Raw genomic sequence first — 6051 nt, 5'->3', positions numbered from 1 at the left:
GAGCCATTGGGTAATTGACAGTGGATGCACTCAACATATGACTGGCAACCCACGGATGTTCACCTCACTAGATGAAGATGTTGATGAACAAGATAAAATCACTTTTGGGGATAATTCAAAAGGAAAAGTTCAAGGGCTTGGCAAGGTGGCAATTTCAAATGATCTTTCAATTTCAAATGTTCTCTTGGTTGCACCATTAAGCTTCAACTTGCTATCAGTGGGTCAACTTTGTGATCTTGCCCTCAGTGCTTATTCACTCCTACAGAGATTGTTGTGTCTAAAGTGGATGATGAGTCAGTGATATTCAAAGTATTTAGATACATCAACCTATACTTAGTGGATTTCTCTTCTGAAGATGCAAACCTAAGGACTTGCCTCTTTACCAAAGCATCTCTTGGATGGCTATGGCATAGAAGGCTTGCACATGTTGGAACACTACAAAATAAACCCCCCTATAGCAATGTATATATGTGTTGCTAAATGTCATTATAAGCGTTGCTAGGGCCTATACCAACGCATAATTATGCGTTGCCTATGTTGTCGTTCCTAGGGTCTATTACAACACATATATATATATATATATATATATGTGTTGGTAACTTCTATTATTAACCATTGCTAAAAAGCAATGTATACTTATGGCTACTGCAACGGTTATATGTGTTTCTGCCACAACTAGGCCAACTCTTCTCTAGAATTATTGCAACATTTAGAATGTATTATGGCAACGCTTATATACGTTGTAAGAAACTTTTAAACTTTATTTATTTATATTGATTTATTTATTTTATTTTGTTTGGACCAAAACAAATATGTAGAGCATGTGCATTACACATTATCGATTCCCAAACTGTTATAGGCTCACACATGACAAATAATTTGAAATAAGTCTGTATTAAAAATAGTAGTGCCATTACAAAATATCATCCACAACTTAATTCATTACATAATGTGTGAATTGATGTTTTTCTATGACAGTATGAAACAAACAAAGGATGACTCATAAACCAGACTCATAAGTAGACTCATCGATCTCATCACTAATAACGCTAAATTAAATGAGAATCAAAGTCATGGCCCTCATGTTGTGTGTTGTCGTTCAATGGTTGAGATTAAAGAGCTGCCTTTTCTATCTTCAATTGAAATCAAAAAACTGTTCATCTCCGAGTTACAATCCTGTGGAGTAAAATACATGATAAGTTAAACATCTAATAATAATATATAAAGGGAGGGTGAATAATTGACATAGGGCATAGGGTATGGAATAATTTTCAGCTTAGTGTTCGAAGTTTCTAAATAAGTCAATTAACACTGGCATCTAGAAAATTCACAAAGACATAGGTCGCAATGAGCTAAATGAACTCCAGCAAATAAGTCAAGATACTTAGAATGACCCTACATGTGGTAAGTCTGAGCTGAAGTACAAAATAACTCAACTGGCAAAACGAAGACTGCTGAAGGAGGTCACGTTTACATCAGCAGCAGTGATGATAGCAAGCACTGCAAAGTTTCATAGGCTACGTGAACAAATAAGAGATAACTGAAATCTCATTATCTAAACAATAGCAGTGACATCACATGCCCAAGTAAAATGCACTCTACATACAAAAATGCCTCCATGTCCAGTTCCATCAAAGAAAATTCAGGACCTCCAGCTGTGTGAAGGGTACCTCTTTTTTTACTCTAACGTGCATCCATTAACGAGAAGATAGGATTATAGGAAAAAACAAGAGGCATGTCGGAACCTTCCAATTGTCATCAAAACTCTCAGTTTAAATGTGAACTGAGAAAACTCAAGTAAAAAAATCTAACATCTAAAAATTCCACCGGAAAAAGCACATTGCAAAAATTTAAATTTAGCAACTATATTGTCCGTATAGGAAGAAAATCATAAGCCAAAGAGCATACCTTTAGGCTCATCGCGATAATCTTATTTGGATTGCTTGAATATTTGTGCCACATAAAGCCATAGCTTAGTTCCTCTTAAGTTGAAAAGTTAGAAGGCACCGACATCATGTATACGAACCAATAAAGCATATAAACAGGGCAATTTGTTGCTATCAATCCCAACTGACCTAGTGAAGGCTGAGTATTACTGGACAGCTAGTTGAATAGCTTATAGAGGATATGACAAGAAACTGGATTTTTGCATGATTATACAGTTACATCACTGGTTGACTTGTGCTGCAGTAAAGCATTTGAGAGAAGAACTCAAATTAGTTGGGACAAGGATGGCATGGAACTAAATCACACTGTTACAATGCTCCAAAAAACATACCAGATTTGGGCATGTTCCCACAATTTGTTTATCCAGCAGTAGGGCCATACCAGTTTTTGTTACCTAATATTCTTTATAATACATAACAATAGGGCCTTCCGTACTGTTTCTACAAACTAAAAAACTGTTAGTAGCAGAACATACAGTTTTCAAGGACAGAACGACAAACTGTAGTCATAGTCCATATCGACAATGCAAAAGCTTATGCAGCCACCAAATGTAAATTGATCTACATTCAAGTTTCAAGCTTAGGGAAATGGAGGAATGATACTACAGGCTAGGGTTGTGGAAGAGAAGTCATGACAGGGCACCCGATGTTATAGTAACATTGGTTAGCAGTCCGGTCATACCTGTGAGGTCAACTGTTCCTTTCATTCAAAGCTGATGAATTCCAAGTGTTTTTGATGTCAAGAACAACATATTTTTTTGTGCATGCCTGATAGTATGCAAGCACTAAAAATGCAATCATAAGAAACTCCTATCAACTCATGTCATAACCAAGTTTGTCACATCTAAAGAAACTCCTAAGTAGAAACATGCTCCAATTCAGTCAAACAAAGAAACAAAGATGTCGAGGATCGAGAGCCCAATCCGGCGGTGATCAATTTCTTAACACACAGGATAAAGTTTTGAGGGAAAGGGATAAAATTTGACGGAGTTCACCAGTTGGACTGCACAATTTTAAAAAAAATTACATGTAAAGCCAATTAAGGAAAATACAGCAACATGAGAGGCGATAACTACCTTTCTTCCTTCTCCTTCGGCCTTTGATCTTGGGGGAGAATCGTAGTACTGGTTGGGATCAAGAACAATGCGGAGGAGTGCTGATGGATGGGGTGCTAGAGATAGAGGACGGGAGGAGGAAGAAGAGGAAAGGCATCAATATGACCCACTATTTCAGTCCTAGGAAGTTCATGAGTAGACGAGATGTCACAGAGTACCTTTCGTATTGTTTTAAAAAATCAGATTATTGAACTTTTGTATATCAATAGGAAGTAATCACAATTTCACATGAAACAAATGCACTTTAGAGGAAAAGGTGTTTATGGGTCACTCATTAAGATATTCTATGAATATCAAACAAATGCAACCCAAGAAAGTTTTCTATTAGTGAGACCCAGGCATGAAAGAAGTACATGTAGATCTCTTCCCCAGTCAACAGGATCGCTGACAACAAATACTCCGTTAACTCGATATACATAAACATCATATGATGGGTGCACTTTGGTAGATATGTAACTGTCTATTTGCCCAACTTTCCAAGTCCTGAAAAGAGCCAGGGGTCTATATCTTTATAATATGATGCATATTCATCTATGGACAGAACTTTTCTGTAGATATAGATGACTCACGAGGAATTCAGAACAATAAATTTGACCAATGATTGTAATAGCAACATGAAGAATTACCTAAATCCATATTTAGGTAATGCTAACACCTAAAACTTTTTCTATGTTGAAGAAATGTTAACACCTAAAAGTTTTTAGAAATATCCCAAAACAGGGAGGATGTATGCGACAATGATATCAAAACATTGTGTGCAGATGGCACAATGAATTAGTTACCGTTCATTAAAAACAGAAATGGAGTCTTCAGGGTACCTAAAAAAGAACAATAAATGTGATCCATAATCTTTAACCCCAGTAGCCTTAATTAGCAAATAGGAATAGCAACATTGGCAGAACAAATTACTCTCACAGGTTCCCACTCCAGAAATGAGTAACTGATGCTGCCTACAAAATTTAATTTTCAGTACAAACACGATTTAATAATGGAGTAATACCCAAGACACAATGCCTAACGATGTGAACCTGTTTGACAAAATGCTCAAAAGACATTAATGCGTCAAACATGGCCAGACATTCGATATTATTTGGCCATTACAAACACATGAGCGAGACACTCTCTGAGTTGTCTTGATGAAAGTGCAAAGTGCTTCAATGAATGCAGTAGAGTACGAGAGGAGATGCATCAACAACAAGCAAACAAAGCAAGAGTGAACAATAATAAATTAAAAATTAGTACACACACAATAGGAGCATACCTTTGAAACCCAATGATTGATAGGAAAGCTAGATACCACCGGTGGGTGTTCAGCGGATCCAGATACTACTCTGCCGCCCATGTCTGGCCACAGCTCCTCCTCATATTTAGGATCGGATTGGGATGGGGATTACTGATGAGATGGAGAAAATACAAAGACAATGCAAGTGGCAGCTAAGTGAGATTGATCGAGACAATGCAATATTGTTTCTGTATGAGAAGGCACAAGGGTGTTACCTTATTTGGATTAGAGGTGACGGATGCCCCCTCCCAACGCGGTGACGACACGGCGTGGGGCAGGTGGGCGGCTCTATACACAGTCGGCGCAGTGGAGGCGGAACCCATGGAAGAGGGAGAGGTCGATGGTACAAAGGGGATAGTGCAAGGTGGAGATGGAAACGAGGGTGGCATCGGGGACGCGCGTGCAGAGGGACTACGGCTGTGGGTGCTACGAGGCCATGGCAGCGTGAGAGGCCGAGATCCACCTGCTGCGACTAGACCTAGGGTTTGGAGTGCAGGAAGGGTGGCCGTTTAGCTCGAGGAGGGGATAACAGATGACCGTGGATTGAGGGCTGGATCTAGAGGGACGACGTACAGGTTTATTTCAAAGGATCGTGAGGGACTTTCATGTAAAGGAAATGACCAACTGGTACTTTATAATATACGATAATATTGCAACATACCATAAGCATGGCCAAAAATCAAATAAATATACAAATGATACTTGCAACACATAATTAGTGTTGCTCTATACTTGTCAGTAACGTATAATAACTGCAACACATAATAAATGTTGCTATATGCTTCACGACAACACATAAAACTATGTGTTGCTAAACATGCGTAGCTATAGGGGTGTTCCTGTTGTAGTGGAATGAGCACACTCAAGAAGATTCTAAAGAAAGACATGGTTAGAGGATTGAAGAATGTTGTATTTGAAAAGGACAAGCTTTGTAGTGCATGTTAGGCTGGAAAGCAAGTTGCTAACACTCATCCTACAAAGGCTTTTATGTCAACATCAAGGCCACTAGAGTTACTTCATATGGATCTATTTGGACCAACAACTTATGCTAGTGCTAGTGGCAACCTCTATTGTCTGGTAATTGTTGATGATTTTTCAAGATATACTTGGGTGTTCTTTCTTCATGACAAGTCTGAGGTTGCATCAATATTCAAGAAATTTGCCAAGAAGCCTCAAAGTGAATTTGACTACAAAATCAAGAAAATAAGGAGTGACAACGGATAGGAATTTGACAACACCAATATTCATGAGTACTGTGAAGAAATTGGGATCAAGCATGAAGTATCCGCAACATATACACCTCAACAAAATAGAGTTGTTGAAATAAAGAACATGAATTTGATCACTCTTGCAAGGACAATGATTGATGAGTATAACACACCGGAGAGGTTTTGGGTTGAAGCTATCAACACTGCATGCTATACATCAAACAGATCATTTCCTCACCAGCTACTTGAGAAGACTCCCTATGAACTACTAAATGGGAAAAAGCCAGATGCCTCCTTCTTCCGGGTGTTTGGATGCAAATGCTATATCTACAAGAAACACCATCACCTAGGGAAGTTTCAAAGACGTTGTGACTTTGGTTTCTTACTTGGTTATTCATCAAAATCCAAAGCATATCTAGTATTCAATCGTGCCACTGGCGTGGTGGAAGAAACATATGATGTGTAATTTGATGAGACTAATTGCTCTCAAGGAGCACTTG

The 6051-nt window shown here is 38.4% G+C and overlaps 1 long non-coding RNA gene across 1 annotated transcript; it reads right to left on the bottom strand.

Annotated features, from left to right (window-relative positions):
- Positions 1-868: 868 nt before the first annotated feature.
- LOC103653261 (uncharacterized) lies at positions 869-4922 on the bottom strand. The gene is made up of 6 exons (XR_002269097.2): positions 4559-4922; positions 2279-4454; positions 2076-2184; positions 1909-1982; positions 1438-1500; positions 869-1176 (listed from the first exon to the last, which is right to left on the bottom strand). It is a non-coding gene; the product is annotated as an uncharacterized lncRNA (long non-coding RNA).
- Between the last annotated feature and the right edge of the window lie 1129 nt (positions 4923-6051).

This window comes from Zea mays, chromosome 4 (assembly GCF_902167145.1).
Source record: "Zea mays cultivar B73 chromosome 4, Zm-B73-REFERENCE-NAM-5.0, whole genome shotgun sequence".
NCBI classification, from domain to species: domain Eukaryota; kingdom Viridiplantae; phylum Streptophyta; class Magnoliopsida; order Poales; family Poaceae; genus Zea; species Zea mays.
Note: the sequence above shows the minus strand (reverse complement) of the source record. Positions and strands in the feature narration are given on the sequence as shown.